Below are 23466 nucleotides of genomic sequence, written 5' to 3' on the forward strand. Positions count from 1 at the left end.
AAGTATGAAAGAACACTAAATATATATTATATACTGTACATAAAATATCAAATTTCACCAAATATATATTACATACTGTATGTAATATATCAAATTTCACCAAATACATATTATATACTGTACATAAAATATCAAATTTCACCAAATATGTATTACATACTACACATAAAATATGAAAGTACACTAGATATATATTGTATACTGTACATAAAATATTAAATTTCACCAAATATATATTATATACTGTACATAAAATATCAAATTTCACCAAATATGTATTATATACTATACATAAAATATGAAAGTACACTGCTTATATATTATATACTGTACACGAAATATCACATTTCACCAAATATATAGTTTATACTGTACATAAAATATCAAAATTCAAAAAATATATAATATACTGTACATAAAATATCAAATTACACAAAATATGTATTATATACTGTACATAAAGTCTGAAAGAACACTAAATATATATTATATACTGTACATAAAATATCAAATTTCACCAAATATGTATTACATACTTTATGTAAAATATCAAATTTCACCAAATATATATTATATACTGTACATAAAATATCAAATATCACCAAATATGTATTATATACTATACATAAAATATGAAAGTACACTACATATATATTATATACTGTACATAAAATATCAAATTTCACCAAATATGTATTAAATACTGTACATAAAATATCAAATTTCACCAAATATATATTATATACTGTACATAAAATATGAAATTTAAGCAAATATGTATTATATACTGTACATAAAATATCAAAGTACACCAAATATATATTATATGCTGTACACGAAATATCAAGTTTCACCAAATATATAGTTTATACTGTACATTAAACATCACGTTTCATCAAATGTATATTAAATACTATACATAAAATATCAAATTTCAACAAATATTTATTATATACTGTACATAAAATATCAAATTTCACCAGATATATATTATATACTGTACATAAAATATCAAATTTCACCAAATATGTATTATATACTATACATAAAATATGAAAGTACACTAGATATATATTATATACTGTACATAAAATATCAGATTTCACCATATATATTATATAACATGCATAAAATATGAAATTTCACAAACTATGTATTATATACTGTACATAAAGTATGAAAGAACACTAAATATGCATTATATACTGTACATAAAATATAAATTTCAACAAATATATAATACATACTGTACATAAAATATCAAATTTCACCAGATCTATATTATATACTGTACATAAAATATCAAATTTCACCAAATATGTATTATATACTATACATAAAATATGAAAGTACACTACTTATATATTATATACTGTACACGAAATATCACATTTCACCAAATATATAGTTTATACTGTACATAAAATATCAAAATTCAAAAAATATATAATATACTGTACATAAAATATCAAATTACACAAAATATGTATTATATACTGTACATAAAGTCTGAAAGAACACTAAATATATATTATATACTGTACATAAAATATCAAATTTCACCAAATATGTATTACATACTTTATGTAATATATCAAATTTCACCAAATATATATTATATACTGTACATAAAATATCAAATATCACCAAATATGTATTATATACTATACATAAAATATGAAAGTACACTATATATATATTATATACTGTACACAAAATATCAAATTTCACCATAGATATTATATAACATACATAAAATATCAAATTTCACAAACTAGGTATTATATACTGTACATAAAGTATGAAAGAACACTAAATATATATTATATACTGTACATAAAATATCAAATTTCACCAAATATATATTACGTACCATATGTAAAATATCAAATTTCACCAAATATATATTATATACTGTACATAAAATATCAAATTTCACCAAATATGTATTATATACTATACATAAAATATGACAGTACTCTACATATATATTATATAATGTACACGAAATATCACATTTCACCATATATGTTATATAAGGTACATAAAATATCAAATTACACAAAATATGTATTATATGCTGTACATAAAGTATGAAAGAACACTAAATATATATTATATACTGTACATAAAATATCAAATTTCACCAAATATATATTACATACTGTATGTAATATATCAAATTTCACCAAATACATATTATATACTGTACATAAAATATCAAATTTCACCAAATATGTATTACATACTACACATAAAATATGAAAGTACACTAGATATATATTGTATACTGTACATAAAATATTAAATTTCACCAAATATATATTATATACTGTACATAAAATATCAAATTTCACCAAATATGTATTATATACTATACATAAAATATGAAAGTACACTGCTTATATATTATATACTGTACACGAAATATCACATTTCACCAAATATATAGTTTATACTGTACATAAAATATCAAAATTCAAAAAATATATAATATACTGTACATAAAATATCAAATTACACAAAATATGTATTATATACTGTACATAAAGTCTGAAAGAACACTAAATATATATTATATACTGTACATAAAATATCAAATTTCACCAAATATGTATTACATACTTTATGTAAAATATCAAATTTCACCAAATATATATTATATACTGTACATAAAATATCAAATATCACCAAATATGTATTATATACTATACATAAAATATGAAAGTACACTACATATATATTATATACTGTACATAAAATATCAAATTTCACCAAATATGTATTAAATACTGTACATAAAATATCAAATTTCACCAAATATATATTATATACTGTACATAAAATATGAAATTTAAGCAAATATGTATTATATACTGTACATAAAATATCAAAGTACACCAAATATATATTATATGCTGTACACGAAATATCAAGTTTCACCAAATATATAGTTTATACTGTACATTAAACATCACGTTTCATCAAATGTATATTAAATACTATACATAAAATATCAAATTTCAACAAATATTTATTATATACTGTACATAAAATATCAAATTTCACCAGATATATATTATATACTGTACATAAAATATCAAATTTAACCAAATATATTTTATATACTGTACATAAAATATCAAAGTACACCAAATATATATCATATAGTGCACACGAAATATCACATTTCACCAACTATATAGTTTATACTGTACATAAAATATCAAACTTCAAAAAATATATAATATACTGTACATAAAATATCAAATTACAAAAAATATATATTAAATACTGTGCACATAATATGAAATTTCACCAAATATATATAACATAATGTACATAAAATATCAAACTTCACAAAATATATATTATTTAATGTACATAAAGGACCAAATTTCACAAAATATATAATATACTGTACATAAAATATCAAATTTCACCAAATATGTATTATATACTATACATAAAATATGAAAGTACACTAGATATATATTATATACTGTACATAAAATATCAGATTTCACCATATATATTATATAACATGCATAAAATATCAAATTTCACAAACTATGTATTATATACTGTAAATAAAGTATGAAAGAACACTAAATATGCATTATATACTGTACATAAAATATAAATTTCAACAAATATATAATACATACTGTACATAAAATATCAAATTTCACCAGATCTATATTATATACTGTACATAAAATATCAAATTTCACCAAATATGTATTATATACTATACATAAAATATGAAAGTACACTACTTATATATTATATACTGTACACGAAATATCACATTTCACCAAATATATAGTTTATACTGTACATAAAATATCAAAATTCAAAAAATATATAATATACTGTACATAAAATATCAAATTACACAAAATATGTATTATATACTGTACATAAAGTCTGAAAGAACACTAAATATATATTATATACTGTACATAAAATATCAAATTTCACCAAATATGTATTACATACTTTATGTAATATATCAAATTTCACCAAATATATATTATATACTGTACATAAAATATCAAATATCACCAAATATGTATTATATACTATACATAAAATATGAAAGTACAGTATATATATATTATATACTGTACATAAAATATCAAATTTCACCATAGATATTATATAACATACATAAAATATCAAATTTCACAAACTAGGTATTATATACTGTACATAAAGTATGAAAGAACACTAAATATATATTATATACTGTACATAAAATATCAAATTTCACCAAATATATATTACGTACCATATGTAAAATATCAAATTTCACCAAATATATATTATATACTGTACATAAAATATCAAATTTCACCAAATATGTATTATATACTATACATAAAATATGACAGTACTCTACATATATATTATATAATGTACACGAAATATCACATTTCACCATATATGTTATATAAGGTACATAAAATATCAAATTACACAAAATATGTATTATATGCTGTACATAAAGTATGAAAGAACACTAAATATATATTATATACTGTACATAAAATATCAAATTTCACCAAATATATATTACATACTGTATGTAATATATCAAATCTCACCAAATACATATTATATACTGTACATAAAATATCAAATTTCACCAAATATGTATTACATACTACACATAAAATATGAAAGTACACTAGATATATATTGTATACTGTACATAAAATATTAAATTTCACCAAATATATATTATATACTGTACATAAAATATCAAATTTCACCAAATATGTATTATATACTATACATAAAATATGAAAGTACACTGCTTATATATTATATACTGTACACGAAATATCACATTTCACCAAATATATAGTTTATACTGTACATAAAATATCAAAATTCAAAAAATATATAATATACTGTACATAAAATATCAAATTACACAAAATATGTATTATATACTGTACATAAAGTCTGAAAGAACACTAAATATATATTATATACTGTACATAAAATATCAAATTTCACCAAATATGTATTACATACTTTATGTAAAATATCAAATTTCACCAAATATATATTATATACTGTACATAAAATATCAAATATCACCAAATATGTATTATATACTATACATAAAATATGAAAGTACACTACATATATATTATATACTGTACATAAAATATCAAATTTCACCAAATATGTATTAAATACTGTACATAAAATATCAAATTTCACCAAATATATATTATATACTGTACATAAAATATGAAATTTAAGCAAATATGTATTATATACTGTACATAAAATATCAAAGTACACCAAATATATATTATATGCTGTACACGAAATATCAAGTTTCACCAAATATATAGTTTATACTGTACATTAAACATCACGTTTCATCAAATGTATATTAAATACTATACATAAAATATCAAATTTCAACAAATATTTATTATATACTGTACATAAAATATCAAATTTCACCAGATATATATTATATACTGTACATAAAATATCAAATTTAACCAAATATATTTTATATACTGTACATAAAATATCAAAGTACACCAAATATATATCATATAGTGCACACGAAATATCACATTTCACCAACTATATAGTTTATACTGTACATAAAATATCAAACTTCAAAAAATATATAATATACTGTACATAAAATATCAAATTACAAAAAATATATATTAAATACTGTGCACATAATATGAAATTTCACCAAATATATATAACATAATGTACATAAAATATCAAACTTCACAAAATATATATTATTTAATGTACAAAAAGGACCAAATTTCACAAAATATATAATATACTGTACATAAAATATCAAATTTCACCAAATATATATTATATACTGTACATAAAGTATGAAAGTGCACTAAATATACATTATAAACTGTACATAAAATATCAAATTTCACCAAATACGTATTTTATACTGTACATAAAATTTCACATTTCAACAAATATATATTTAATACTGTACATAAAATATCAAATTTCAACAGATATTTATTATATACTGTACATAAAATATCAAATTTCACCAAATATGTATTTCATACTGTACATAAAATATCAAATTTCACCAACTATGTATAATAAACTGTATATAAAATATGAAAGTACCGTAAATATATAATTTATACTGTACATAAAATATCAAATTTAACCAAATATATATTATATACTGTACATAAAATATGAAATTTAAGCAAATATGTATTATATACTGTACATAAAATATCAAATTTCACCAAATACATAATATATACTCTACATAAAATATCAAACTTCACCAAATATATATTATATACTGTACATAAAATATCAAAGTACACCAAATACATATTACATGCTGTACATAAAATATCAAATTTGACCAAATATATATTATATACTGCACATAAAATATCAAACTACAGCAAATATATATTGTATGCTGTACACGAAATATCAAATTTCACCAAATTTAAAGTTTATACTGTACATAAAATATCACGTTTCATCAAATGTATATTAAATACTATATATAAAATATCAAATTTCAACAAATATTTATTATATTCTGTATATAAAATATCAAATTTCACCAAATATATATTATATACAGTACATAAAATATCAAATTTCACCAAATATGTAATATATACTATACATAAAATATGAAAGTACACTACATTTATATTATATACTGTACATAAAATATCAAATTTCACCAAATAAATATTAAATACTGCGCACATAATATCAAATTTCACCAAATATATATTACATTATGTACATAAAATATCAAACTTCACTAAATATATATTATATGCTGTACACAAAATATCAAACTTCACAAAATATATATTATTTAATGTACATAAAGTACCAAATTTCACAAAATATATAATATACTGTACATAAAATATCAAATTTCACGAAATATATATTATACACTGTACATAAAGTATGAAAGTGCACTAAATATACATTATAAACTGTACATAAAATATCAAATTTCACCAAATACATATTTTATACTGTACATAAAATATCACGTTTCATCAAATGTATATTAAATACTATACATAAAATATCAAATTTCAACAAATATATATTATATACTGTACATAAAATATCAAACTTCACCAAATATATATTATATACTGTACATAAAACATCAAAGTACACCAAATACATATTACATACCGTACATAAAATATCAAATTTGACCAAATATATTTTATATACTGTACATAAAATATCAAAGTACACCAAATACATATTATATACTGTACACGAAATATCACATTTCACCAAATATATAGTTTACACAGTACATAAAATATCAAACTTCAAAAAATATATAATATACTGTACATAAAATATCAAATTACAAAAAATATATATTATATACTGTACATAAAGTATGAAAGAACACTAAATATATATTATATACTGTACATATAATATCAAATTTCACCAAATATATATTACATACTGTATGTTAAATATCAAATTTCACCAAATATATATTATATACTGTACATAAAATATCAAATTTCACCAAATGTGTATTATATACTATACATAAAATATGAAAGTACACTACATATATATTATATACTGTACATAAAATATCAAATTTCACCATATATTTTATATAACGTACATAAAATATCAAATTTCAAAAAATGTATATTATACACTGTACATAAAGTATGAAAGAACACTAAATATATGTTATATACTGTACATAAAATATCAAATTTCACCAAATATACATTACATAGTGTACATTAAATAAAAAATTTCACCAAATATATATTATATACTGTACACAAAATATCAAATTTCACCAAATATGTATTATATACTATACATAAAATATGACAGTACACTACATATATATTATATACTGTACACGAAATATCACATTTCACCAAATATATACTTTATACTGTACATAAAATATCAAACTTCAAAAAATATATAATATACTATACATAAAATATCAAATTACACAAAATATGTATTATAAACGATACATAAAGAATGAAAGAACACTAAATATATAATATACTGTACATATAATATCAAATTTCTTCAAATATATATTACATACTGTATGTAAAATATGAAATTTCACCAAATATATATTATATACTGTACATAAAATATAAAATTTCACCAAATATGTATTATATACTATACATAAAATATGAAAGAACACTACATATATATTATATACTGTACATAAAATATCAAATTTCACCATATATATTATATAACGTACATAAAATATCAAATTTCTCAAAATATATAATATATACTGTACATAAAGTATGAAAGCACACTAAATGTATATTATATACTCTACATAAAATATCAAATTTCACCAAATATATATTAAATACTGTGCACATAATATCAAATTTCACCAAATATATATTACATAATGTACATAAAATATCAAACTTCACCAAATATATATTATATGCTGTACATAAAATATGAAACTTCACAAAATATATATTATTTAATGTACATAAAGTACCAAATTTCACCAAATGTATAATATACTGTACATAAAATATCAAATTCCACCACATATATATTATATACTGTACATAAAGTATGAAAGTGCACTAAATATACATTATAAACTGTACATAAAATATCAAATTTCACCAAATACATATTTTATACTGTAGAGAGAATTTCAAATTTCAACAAATATATATTTAATCCTGTACATAAAATATCAAATTTCAACAAATATTTATTAAATACTGTACATAAAATATCAAATTTCACCAAATATGTATTACATACTGTACATAAAATATCAAATTTCCCCAACTATGTATATTATACTGTACATAAAATATGAAAGTACCGTAAATATATAATTTATTCTGTACTTAAAACATCAAATTTCACCAAATATATATTATATACTGTACATAAAATATGAAATTTAAGCAAATATTTATTATGTACTGTACATAAAATATCAAATTTCACCAAATACATAATATATACTCTACATAAAATATCAAACTTCACAAAATATATATTATATACTGTACATAAAATACCAAAGTACACCAAATACATATTACATACTGTACATAAAATATCAAAATTAACCAAATATATATTATGTACTGTACATAAAATATCAAAGTACACCAAAGATAAATTATATGCTGCACACGAAATATCAAATTTCACCAAATATATAGTTTATACTGTACATAAAATATCACGTTTCACCACATATATATTAAATACTATACATAAAATATCAAATTTCAACAAATATTTATTGTATACTGTACATAAAATATCAAATTTCACCATATATATTATATAATATACATAAAATATCAAATTTCACAAAATATATATTATACCCTGTACATAAAGTTTGAAAGAACACTAAATATATATTATATACTGTACATAAAATATCAAATTTCACCAAATATATATTACCTACTATACATAAAATAGAATATTTCACCAAATATATTATATACTGTACATAAAATATCAAATTTCACCAAATATGTATTATATACTCAACATAAAATATGAAAGTACACTACATATATATTGTATACTGTAGATGAAATATCACATTTCACCAAATATATAGTTTATACTGTACATAAAATATCAAACTTCAAAAAATATATAATATACTGTACATAAAATATCAAATTACACAAAAAATGTATTATATACTGTACATACAGTACGAAAGAACACTAAATATATTTTATATACTGTACATAAAATATCAAATTCCACCAAATATGTATTAAATACTGTACATAAAATATCAAATTTCACCAAATATATATTATATGCTGTACATAAAATATAAAATTTCACCAAATATGTATTATATATTATACATAAAATATGAAAGTACACTACATATATATTATATACTGTACATGAAATATCACATTTCACCAAATATGTATTATATACTGTACATAAAATATGACAATTCACAACATATATATTATATACTGTACACGAAATATCACATTTCACAAAATATATAGTTTATACTGGGCATAAAATATCAAACTTCAAAAAATATATAATATACTGTACATAAAATATCAAATTACACATTATATGTATTATATACTGTACATAATGTATGAAAGAACAATAAATATATATTATATGCTGTACATAAAATATCAAATTTCACCAAATATATATTAGATACTGTACATAAAATATCAAATTTCACCAAATACATATTACATACTGTACACAAAATATCAAATTTCACCAAATCTGTATTATATACTATACATAAAATATGAGAGTACACTACATATATATTATATACTGTAAACGAAATATCACAGTTCACCAAATATGTATTATATACTGTACATAAAATATGACAATTCACTACATATATATTATATACTGTACACGAAATATCACATTTCACAAAATATATAGTTTATACTGTACATAAAATATCAAACTTCAAAAAATATATAATATACTGTACATAAAATATCAAATTACACAAAATATGTATTAGATACTGTACAGAAAGTATGAAAGAACACTAAATATATATTATGTACTGTACAAAAAATATCAAATTTCACCAAATATATATTATATACTGTATGTAAAATATCAAATTTCACCAAATATGTATTATATACTGTACATAAACTATCAAATTTCACCATATATATTATATAACGTACATATAATATCAAATTTCATAAAATATATATTATATACTGTACATAAAGTATGAAAGAACACTAAATATATATTATATGCTGTCCATAAAATATCGAATTTTACCAAATATATATTACACACTGTACATAAAATATCAGATTTCACCAAATATATATTATATACTGTACATAAAATATCAAATTTCACCAAATATGTATTATATACTGTACATAATATATGACAATTCACTACATATATATTATATACTGTACACGAAATATCACATTTCACGAAATATATAGTTTACACTGTACATAAAATATCAAACTTCAAAAAATATATAATACACTGTACATAAAATATAAAATTACACAAAATATGTATTATATACTGTACATAAAGTATGAAAGAACACTAAATATATATTATATACGGTACATAAAATATCAAATTTCAACAAATATATATTACATTCGGTATGTAAAATATTAAATTTCACCAAATATACATTATATACTGTACATAAAATATCAAATTTCACAAACTATGTATTATATACTGTACGTAAAGTATGAAAGAACACTAAATATATATTATATACTGTACATAAAATATCAAATTTCAACAAATATATATTACATACTGTACATAAAATATCAAATTTCACCAAATATATATTATATACTCTTCATAAAATATCAAATTTCACCAAATATGTATTATACACTATACATAAAATATTACAATACACTACATATATATTATATACTGTACACGAAATATCACATTTCACGAAATATATAGTTTATACTGTACATAAAATATCACACTTCAAAAAATATATAATATACTGTACATAAAATATCAAATTACACAAAACATGTATTATATACTGTACAGAATGTATGAAGGAACACTATATATATTATATACTGTATATAAAATATCAAATTTCAGCAAATATATATTATATACTGTACTTAAAATATCTAATTTCACCAAATATATATTATATACTGTACATAAAGTATCAAATTTCACCAAATATGTATTATATACTATACATAAAATACGACATTACAATACATATATATTATGTACTGTACACGAAATATCACATTTCACGAAATATATAGTTTATACTGTACATAAAATATCAAACTTCAAAAAATATATAATATACTGTACATAAAATATCAAATTACACAAAATATGTATTATATACTGTACAGAAAGTATGAAAGAACACTAAATATATATTATATACTGTACATAAAATATCAAATTTCACCAAATATATATTATATACTGTATGTAAAATATCAAATTTCACCAAATATATATTATATACTGTACATAAACTATCAAATTTCACCATATATATTATATAACGTACATATAATATAAAATTTCATAAAATATATATTATATACTGTACATAAAGAATGAAAGAACACTAAATATATATTATATGCTGTACTTAAAATATCGAATTCTACCAAATATATATTACACACTGTACATAAAATATCAAATTTCACCAAATATATATTATATACTGTACATAAAATATCAAATTTCACCAAATATGTATTATATACTGTACATAAAATATGAAAATTCACTACATATATATTATATACTGTACACGAAATATCACATTTCACGAAATATATAGTTTATACTGTACATAAAATATCAAACTTCAAAAAATATATAATTCACTGTACATAAAATATAAAATTACACAAAATATGTATTATATACTGTACATAAAGTATGAAAGAACACTAAATATATATTATATACTGAACATAAAATATCAAATTTCAACAAATATATATTACATTCGGTATGTAAAATATTAAATTTCACCAAATATACATTATATACTAAACATAAAATATCAAATTTCACAAACTATGTATTATATACTGTACGTAAAGTATGAAAGAACACTAAATATATATTACATACTGTACATAAAATATCAAATTTCACCAAATATGTATTAAATACTGTACATAAAATATCAAATTTCACCAAATATATATTATATACTGTACATAAAATATAAAATTTCATCAAATATGTATTATATACTATACATAAAATATGAAAGTACACTACATATATATTATATACTGTACATGAAATATCACATTTCACCAAATATATAGTTTATATTGTAGATAAAATATCAAACTTCAAAAAATATATAATATACTGTACATAAAATATCAAATTACACAAAATATGTATTATATACTGTACATAAAGTATGAAAGAACGCTAAATATATATTATATACTGTACATAAAATATCAAATTTCACCAAATATATATTACATACTGTCAGTAAAATATCAAATTTCACCAAATATATATTATATACTCTACATAAAATATCAAATTTCACCTAATATGTATTAAATACTATACATAAAATATGAAAGTACACTACATATATATTATATACTGTATATAAAATACCAAATTTCTCCATATATGTTATATGACGTATATAAAATATGAAATTTCAGGAAATATGTATTATACACTGTACAAAAAGTATGAAAGAAAACTAAATATATATTATATACTGTACATAAAATATCAAATTTCACCAAATATATATTACATACTGTACATAAAATATCAAATTTCACCAAATATATATTATATACTGTACACAAAATATCAAATTTCACCAAATATGTATTATATACTATACATAAAATATGACAGTACACTACATATATATTATATACTGTACACGAATTATCACAGTTCACCAAATACATAGTTTATACTGTACATAAAATATCAAACTTCAAAAAATATATAATATACTGTACATAAAATATCAAATTACACAAAATATGTATCATATACTGTACATAAAGTATGAAAGAACACTAAATATGTATTATATACTGTACTTTATATATCAAATTTAACCAAATGTTTATTATATACTATACATAAAATATGACAGTACACTACATATATATTATATACTGTACATGAAATATCACATTTCACCAAATATATAGTTTATACTGCACATAAAATATCAACCTTCAAAAAATATATAATATACTGTACATAAAATATCAAATTACACAAAATATGTATTATACACTATACAGAAAGTATGAAAGAACACTAAATATATATTATATACTGTACATAAAATATCAAATTTCAACAAATATATATTACATACTGTACATAAAATATCAAATTTCACCAAATATATATTATATACTCTTCATAAAATATCAAATTTCACCAAATATGTATTATACACTATACATAAAATATTACAATACACTACATATATATTATATACTGTACACGAAATATCACATTTCACGAAATATATAGTTTATACGGTAAATAAAATATCAAACTTCAAAAAATATATAATATACTGTACATAAAATATCAAATTACACAAAGTATGTATTATATACAGTACAGAGAGTATGAAAGAACACTAAATATATATTATATACTGTACATAAAATATAAAATTTCAGTAAATATATATTATATACTGTACATAAAATATCTAATTTCACCAAATATATATTATATACTGTACATAAAGTATCAAATTTCACCAAATATGTATTATATACTATACATAAAATACGACAGTACACTACATATATATTATATACTGTACACGAAATATCACATTTCACGAAATATATAGTTTATACTGTACATAAAATATCAAACTTCAAAAAACATATAATATACTGTACATAAAATATCAAATTACACAAAATATGTATTATATACTGTACATAAAGTATGAAAGAACACTAAATATATTTTATATACTGTAGATAAAATATCAAATTTCACCAAATATATATTACATACTGTATGTAAAATATCAAATTTCACCAAATACATATTAAATACTGTACATAAAATATCAAATTTCACCAAATATATATTATATACTATACATAAAATATGAAAGTACACTACATATATATTATATACTGTACATAAAATATCAAATTTCACCATATGTATTATATAACGTACATAAAATATCAAATTTCACAAAATATGTATTATATACTGTACATAAAGTATGAAAGAACACTAAATATATATTATATACTGTACATAAAATGTCAAATTTCACCAAATATATATTACATACTGTACATAAAATATCAAATATCACCAAATATATATTATATACTGTACACAAAATATCAAATTTCAACAAATATGTATTATATACTATACATAAAATATGACAGTACACTACATATATATTATATACTGTACACGAAATATCACAGTTCACCAAATACATATTTTATACTGTACATAAAATATCAAACTTCAAAAAATATATAATATACTGTAAATAAAATATCAAATTACACAAAATATGTATTATATACTGTACAGAAAGTATGAAAGAACACTAAATAAAAATTATATACTGTACATAAAATATCAAATTTCAACAAATATTTATTACATAGTGTACATAAAATATCTAATTTCACCAAATATATATTATATACTGTACATAAAGTATCAAATTTCACCAAATATGTATTATATACTATACATAAAATATGACAGTACACTACATATATATTATATACTGTACATTAAATATGACATTTCACGAAATATATAGTTTATACTGTACATAAAATATCAAACTTCCAAAAATATATAATATACTGTACATAAAATATCAAATTACACAAAATATGTATTATATACTGTACAGAAAGTATGAAAGAACACTAAATATATATTATATACTGTACATAAATATCAAATTTCACCAAATATATATTATATACTGTATGTAAAATATCAAATTTCACCAAATATATATTATATACTGTACATAAAATATCAACTTTCACCATATATATTATATAACGTACATATAATATCAAATTTCACAAAATACATATTATATACTGTACATAAAGTATGAAAGAACACTAAATATATATTATATGCTGTATAGAAAATATCGAATTTTACCAAATATATATTACACCCTGTACATAAAATATCAAATTTCACCAAATATATATTATATACTGTACATAAAATATCAAATTTCACCAAATATGTATTATATACTGTACATAAAATATGACTTTTCACTACATATATATTATATACTGTACACGAAATATCACATTTCACGAAATATATAGTTTATACTGTACATAAAATATCAAACTTCAAAAAATATATAATATACTGTACATAAAATATGAAATTACACAAAATATGTATTATATACTGTACATAAAATATGAAAGAACACTAAATATATATTATATGCTGTACATAAAATATCAAATTTCACCAAATATATATTACATACTGTCTGTAAAATATCAAATTTCACCAAATATATATTATATACTGTACATAAAATATGACAATTCACTACATATATATTATATACTGTACACGAAATATCACCTTTCACGAAATATATAGTTTATACTGTACATAAAATATCAAACTTCAAAAAATATATAATATACTGTAAATAAAATATCAAATTACACAAAATATGTATTATATACTGTACAGAAAGTATGAAAGAACACTAAATATATATTATATACTGTACATAAAATATCAAATTTCAGCAAATATATATTATATACTGTACATAAAATATCAAATTTCAGCACATATATATTATATACTGTACATTAAGTATCAAATTTCACCAAATGTGTATTATATACTATACATAAAATACGACAGTACACTACATATATATTATATACTGTAAACGAAATATCACATTTCACGAAATATATAGTTTATACTGTATATAAAATATCAAACTTCAAAAAATATACAATATACTGTACATAAAATATCAAATTACACAAAATATGTATTATATACTGTAGAGAAAGTATGAAAGAACACTAAATATATATTATATACTGTACATAAAATATCAAATTTCACAAAATATATATTATATACTGTATGTAAAATATCAAATTTCACCAAATATATATTATTTACTGTACATAAAATATCAAATTTCACCATATATACTATATAACGTACATATAATATCAAATTTCACAAAATATATATTATATACTGTACATAAAGTATGAAAGAACACTAAATATATATTATATGATGTACATAAAATATAGAATTTTACCAAATATATATTACACAATGTAGATTAAATTTCAAATTTCAACAAATATATATTATATACTGTACATAAAATATCAAATTTCACCAAATATGTATTATATACCGTACATTAAATATGACAATTCACTACATATATATTATATACTGTACATGAAATATCACATTTCACCAAATATATAGTTTATACTGTACATAAAATATCAAACTTCAAAAAATATATAATATACTGTACATAAAATATCAAATTACACAAAACATGTATTATATACTGTACATAAAATATGAAAGAACACTAAATATGTATTATATACTGTACATAAAATATCAAATTTCACCAAATATATATTACATACTGTCTGTAAAATATCAAATTTCACCAAATATATATTATATACTGTACATAAAATATGACAATTCACTACATATGTATTATATACTGTACAAGAAATATCACATTTCACGAAATATATAGTTTATACTGTACATAAAATATCAAACTTCAAAAAATATATAATATACTGTACATAAAATATCAAATTACACAAAATATGTATTATATAGTGTACAGAAAGTATGAAAGAACACTAAATATATATTATATACTGTACATAAAATATCAAATTTCAACAAATATATATTATATACTGTAAATAAAATATCTAATTTCACCAAATATATATTATATACTGTACATAAAGTATCAAATTTCACCAAATATGTATTATATACTATACATAAAATACGACAGTACACTACAAATATATTATATACTGTAAACGAAATATCACATTTCACGAAATACATAGTTTATACTGTATATAAAATATCAAACTTCAAAAAATATATAATATACTGTACACAAAATATCAAATTACAGAAAATATGTATTATATACTGTACAGAAAGTATGAAAGAACACTAAATATGTATTATATACTGTACATTAAATATCAAATTTAACCAAATATGTATTATATACTATACATAAAATATGACAGTACACTACATATATATTATATACTGTACACGCAATATCACATTTCACCAAATATATAGTTTATACTGTACATAAAATATCAAACTTCAAAAAATATATAATATACTGTAAATAAAATATCAAATTACACAAAATATGTATTACATACTGTACAGAAAGTATGAAAGTACACTAAATAAATATTATATACTGTACATAAAATATCAAATTTCAACAAACATTTATTACATAGTGTACATAAAATATCTAATTTCACCAAATATATATTATATACTGTACATAAAGTATCAAATTTCACCAAATATGTATTATATACTATACATAAAATACGACAGTACACTACATATATATTATATACTGTACACGAAATATCACATTTCACGAAATATATAGTTTATACTGTACATAAAATATCAAACTTCAAAAAATATATAATATACTGTACATAAAATATCAAATTACACGAAATATGTATTATATACTGTACAGAAAGTATGAAAGAACACTAAATATATATTATATACTGTACATAAATATCAAATTTCACCAAATATATATTATATACTGTATGTAAAATATCAAATTTCACCAAATATATATTATATACTGTACATAAAATATCAACTTTCACCATATATATTATATAACGTACATATAATATCAAATTTCACAAAATACATATTATATACTGTACATAAAGTATGAAAGAACACTAAATATATATTATATGCTGTATATAAAATATCGAATTTTACCAAATATATATTACACCCTGTACATAAAATATCAAATTTCACCAAATATATATTATATACTGTACATAAAATATCAAATTTCACCAAATATGTATTATATACTGTACATAAAATATGACTTTTCACTACGTATATATTATATACTGTACACGAAATATCACATTTCACGAAATATATAGTTTATACTGTACATAAAATATCAAACTTCAAAAAATATATAATATACTGTACATAAAATATGAAATTACACAAAATATGTATTATATACTGTACATAAAATATGAAAGAACACTAAATATATATTATATGCTGTACATAAAATATCAAATTTCACCAAATATATATTACATACTGTCTGTAAAATATCAAATTTCACCAAATATATATTATATACTGTACATAAAATATGACAATTCACTACATATATATTATATACTGTACACGAAATATCACCTTTCACGAAATATATAGTTTATACTGTACATAAAATATCAAACTTCAAAAAATATATAATATACTGTAAATAAAATATCAAATTACACAAAATATGTATTATATACTGTACAGAAAGTATGAAAGAACACTAAATATATATTATATACTGTACATAAAATATCAAATTTCAGCAAATATATATTATATACTGTACATAAAATATCAAATTTCAGCACATATATATTATATACTGTACATTAAGTATCAAATTTCACCAAATGTGTATTATATACTATACATAAAATACGACAGTACACTACATATATATTATATACTGTAAACGAAATATCACATTTCACGAAATATATAGTTTATACTGTATATAAAATATCAAACTTCAAAAAATATACAATATACTGTACATAAAATATCAAATTACACAAAATATGTATTATATACTGTAGAGAAAGTATGAAAGAACACTAAATATATATTATATACTGTACATAAAATATCAAATTTCACCAAATATATATTATATACTGTATGTAAAATATCAAATTTCACCAAATATATATTATATACTGTACATAAAATATCAAATTTCACCATATATATTATATAACGTACATATAATATCAAATTTCACAAAATATATATTATATACTGTACATAAAATATCAAATTTCAGCAAATATATATTACATACTGTCTGTAAACTATCAAATTTCAAAAAATATATATTATATACTGTATATAAAATATCAAATTTCACCTAATATGTATTAAATACTATACATAAAATATGAAAGTACACTACATATATTATATACTGTATATAAAATATCAAATTTCTCCATATATATGTTATATGGCGTGTATAAAATATGAAATTTCACAAAATATGTATTATATACTGTACAAAAAGTATGAAAGAACACTAAATATGTATTATATACTGTACATAAAATATCAAATTTCACCAAATATATATTACATACTGTACATAAAATATCAAATTTCACCAAATATATATTATATACTGTACAAAAAATACCAAATTTCACCAAATATGTATTATATACTATACATAAAATATGACAGTACACTACATATATATAATATACTGTACACGAAATATTACAGTTCACCAAATACATAGTTTATACTGTACATAAAATATCAAACTTCAAAAAATATATAATATAGTGTATATAAAATATCAAATTACACAAAATATGTATTATATACTGTACAGAAAATATGAAAGAACACTAAATATATATTCTAAACTGTACATAAAATATCAAATTTCACCAAATATATATTACGTACCGTATGTAAAATATAAAATTTCACCAAATATATATTATATGCTGTACATAAAATATCAAATTTCACCAAATATACATTACATACTGTCTGTAAAATATCAAATTCCACCAAAAATATATAATATACTGTACAGAAAATATCAAATTTCACCTAATATGTATTATATACTATACATAAAATATGAAAGTACACTACATGTATATTATATACTGTATATAAAATATCAAATTTCACCATATATGTTATATAACGTACATAAAATATCAAATTTCACAAAATATGAATTATATACTGTACATAATGTATGAAAGAACACTAAACATATACTATATACTGTACATAAAATGTCAAATTTCACCAAATATAAATTACATACAGTATGTAATATATCAAATTTCACCAAATACACATTATATACTGTACATAAAATATCAAATTTCACCAAATATGTATTATATACTGTAGATAAAATATGAAAGTACACTACATATATATTATATACTGTACATAAAATATCAAATTTCACCATATATATTATATAACGTACATAAAATATGAAATTTCACAAAATATATATTATATACTGTACATAATGTATGAAAGAACACTAAATATATATTATATACTGTACATAAAATATCAAATTTCACCAAATATATATTACATACTGTACATAAAATATGAAATTTCACCAAATATATATTATATAGTGTACATAAAATATCAAATTTCACCAAATATGTATTATATACTATACATAAAATATGAAAGTACACTACATATATATTATATACTGTACAAGAGATATCACATTTCACTAAATATATTGTTTATACTGTACATAAAATATCAAACTTCAAAAAATATATAATATACTGTACATAAAATATTAAATTACACAAAATATGTATTATATACTGTACAGAAAGTAAGAAAGAACACTAAATATATATTATATACTGTACATAAAACATCAAATTTCACCAAATATATGTTACATACCGTGTGTAAAATATCAAATTTCACCAAATATATATTATATAGTGTACATAAAATATCAAATTTCACGAAATATATATTACATACTGTCTGTAAAATATCAAATTTAACCAAATATATATTATATACTGTACATAAAATATCAAATTTCACCAAATATGCATTATATACTATAGATAAAATATGAAAGTACACTACATATATATTATATACTGTACACGAAATATCACCTTTCACCAAATATATAGTTTATACAGTACATAAAATATCAAACTTCAAAAAATATATAATATACTGTACATATAATATCAAATTACACAAAATATGTAATATATACTGTACATAAATTATGAAAGAACACTAAATATATATTATATTCTGTACATATAATATCAAATTTCACCAAATATATATTTCATACTGTATGTGAAATATCAAATTTCACCAAATATTTATTATATACTGTACATAAAATATCAAATTTCACCAAATATGTATTATATACTATACATAAAATATGAAAGTACACTACATATATATTATATACTGTACAAAAAATGTCAAATTTCTCCATATATATTATATAACGTACATGAAATATCAAATTTCACAAAATATATATTATATACTGTACATAAAGTATGAAACCACACTAAATGTATATTATATACTGTTCATAAAATATCAAATTTCACCAAATATATATTACATACTGTACATAAAATAGAAAATTTCACCAAATATATATTATATACTGTACATAAAATATCAAATTTCACCAAATATGTAATATATACTATACATAAAATAAAAGTACACTACGTATATATTATATACTGTACATAAAATATCAAATTTCACCAAATATATATAAAATACTGTGCACATAATATCAAATTTCAAAAAATAAATATTACGTAATGTTCATAAAATATCAAACTTCACCAAATATATATTATATACTGTACACGAAATATCACATTTCACCAACTATATAGTTTACACTGTACATAAAATATCAAACTTCAAAAAATATATAATATACTGTACATAAAATATCAAATTACAAAAAATATATATTAAATACTGTGCACATAATATCAAATTTCACCAAATATATATTACATAATGTACATAAAATTTCAAACTTCACCAAATATATATTACATGCTGTACATAAAATATCAAACTTCACAAAATATATATTTTTTAATGTACATAAAGTACCAAATTTCACAAAATATATAATATACTGTACATAAAATATCAAATTTCATGAAATATATATTATATACTGTACATAAAGTATGAAAGTGCACTAAATATACATTATAAACTGTACATAAAATATCAGATTTCACCAAATACATATTTTATACTGTACATAAAATTTCACATTTCAACAAATATATACTTAATACTGTACATAAAATATCAAATTTCAACAAATATTTATTATATACTGTACATAAAATATCAAATTTCACCACATATGTATTACATACTGTACATAAAATATCAAATTTCACCAACTATGTATAATATACTGTACACAAAATATGAAAGTACCATAAATAGATAATTTATACTGTACATAAAATATCAAATTTCACCAAATATATATTATATACTGTACATAAAGTATGAAATTTAAGCAAATATTTATTATATAATGTACAAAAAATATCAAATTTCACCAAATACATAATATATTCTCTACATGAAATATCAAACTTCACCAAATATATATTATATACTGTACATAGAATATCAAAGTACACCAAATACATATTACATACTGTACATAAAATATCAAATTTGACCAAATTTATATTACATACTGTATATAAAATATCAAATTTAACCAAATATATTTTATATACTGTACATAAAATATCAAAGTACAACAAATATATATTATATGCTGTACACGAAATATCAAATTTCACCAAATATATAGTTTATGCTGTACATAAA

Source organism: Gorilla gorilla, chromosome Y (genome assembly GCF_029281585.2).
Source record: "Gorilla gorilla gorilla isolate KB3781 chromosome Y, NHGRI_mGorGor1-v2.1_pri, whole genome shotgun sequence".
Taxonomy (NCBI): domain Eukaryota; kingdom Metazoa; phylum Chordata; class Mammalia; order Primates; family Hominidae; genus Gorilla; species Gorilla gorilla.